Below are 1,882 nucleotides of genomic sequence, written 5' to 3'. Positions count from 1 at the left end.
GACAGAGTTCTACAAGCAGACCGTGATTGGGGTCCACTTCTTAATCACGCCCATAATCATCAAGGCTGGCATTTCTTGAGGCCTCACTACGCACCCAGCTTGGAGCTGTGTCCCAGGCCTCGCAGATCCTGGTGGGAGATCCTGGGTGCATTTCATCATTGCCCCTTGCTCCCGCAGAGCGTGATCCCACTTAGTTCAGGGTCAGGATGTGTGGGCAGCTGCCAATCACTGATGGAATGGGTGAGCAGGGGGAGTGGCCATCCTGCCCCAGGCTTTTGTGCAATGAGGGACACACCCCCTTCACCAAGTTGGAAATAAGTGGGGTTCTAAACATAGAAACCATCCACTGTACCCCCAATTTAATGGGGTGTTAAGTGGGTGCTATTCAGGAAACTGTGGTGTGGTTAAGCCTTCTGGTCCAATATCTTCCACCAGGGCCTTTACCAGCTAGATGACAAGGTGCTTTATTCTGGCCTCGGAGCCCAGCAGAGCAACCAAGGGCACATTACCAAGCATGGATGCCTTTTCTCTGACAGACAATAAAGAGTTGGATCCACGTTGCTCGTTAGCTTCTTTGGGGATTTGTTGGACATCTTGCTACTATATGAACAAACAGATGGACTCTGCTCTTGGCTGCGAGGATGTTTTGGAAGGAGTAGATCTGATTGCCCATTGTGAAGAGCAAAACACCTATCCAAATGGGGCGTGCTGTGTCCAGGATAGTTAGGGATGAGGTCAGTGGTCCTCAAAGCATGGTCCCCTGACCAGCAGCATCAGCATCACCTGGGAACTTGTCAGAGATGAGAATTCTTACCCTTTTGGCTCCCTGAGCATCACCATGGCAGTTGGCAAGAACAAGTGCCTTAAGAAAGGCAGCAAAAAGGGAGGCAAGAAGAAAGTGGTTGATCCATTTTCTAAGAAAGACTGGTATGATGTGAAAGCACCAGCTATGTTCAATATAAGAAATATTGGAAAAACATTAGTCACTAGAACTCAAGGAGCCAAAATTGCATCTGATGGCCTCAAGGTTGTATTTTTGATGGGAGCCTTGATGATCTGAAGAATGATGAAGCTGAGTTTAGAAAATTCAAACGAATTATCGAGGTTGTTCAGGGCAAACACTGCCTGACTAATTTCCATGGCATGGATCTTAGCCGTGGCAAAATGTGCTCCATGGCCAAAAAATGGCAGACCATGATTGAAGCTCATGTTTATGTCAAGACTACTGATGGTTATTTGTTTCATCTGTTTTCTGTTGGTTTTACTAAAAAATGCAATCATCCGATTCAGAAGACCTCTTAGGCTCACCACGAACAGGTCCACCAAATTCAGAAAGGGATGATGGAGATCATGACCCGAGAGGCACCGACAAATGACTTGAAGGAAGTGGTCAATAAATTGATTCCAGACAACATCAGAAAAGGTATAGAAAAAGTTTGTCAGCCCATTTATCCACTCCATGATGTCTTTGTTAGAAAAGTAAAAATGCTGAAGAAGCCCAAGTTTGAATTGGGAAAGCTCATGGGGCTTCATGGTGGAGGTGGGAGTTCTGGAAAAGCTCCTGGGGATGAGACCAGTGCTAAAGTTGAGCGAGCTGACGGATATGAGCCACCAGTCCAAGAATCTGTTTAAAATTCAGACATTTGGGCACCTGGGTGGCTCAGTGGTTGGGCCTCTGCCTTCGGCTCAGGTCATGATCTCAGGGTCTGGGATCGGGTCCCACATCAGGCTCTCTGCTCGGCGGGGAGCCTGCGTCCCCCTCTCTCTCTGCCTGCCTCTCTGCCTACTTGTGATCTCTGTCTGTCAAATAAATAAATAAAATCTTTAAAAAAAAATAAAATAAAATAAAATTCAGACATTTGATGGTGACAAATTAAAAAAT

The 1,882-nt window shown here is 46.3% G+C and overlaps 1 pseudogene; it reads left to right on the top strand.

Moving 5' to 3' along the window:
• The first annotated feature begins 398 nt into the window (after positions 1-398).
• LOC111141860 lies at positions 399-1,632 on the top strand (annotated as a pseudogene).
• The last annotated feature ends 250 nt before the right edge of the window (positions 1,633-1,882 follow it).

This window comes from Enhydra lutris, unplaced genomic scaffold (genome assembly GCF_002288905.1).
Source record: "Enhydra lutris kenyoni isolate GAN:26980312 unplaced genomic scaffold, ASM228890v2 scaffoldscaffold6, whole genome shotgun sequence".
NCBI lineage: Eukaryota > Metazoa > Chordata > Mammalia > Carnivora > Mustelidae > Enhydra > Enhydra lutris.
This window is presented reverse-complemented; position numbering and strand designations above follow the sequence as displayed.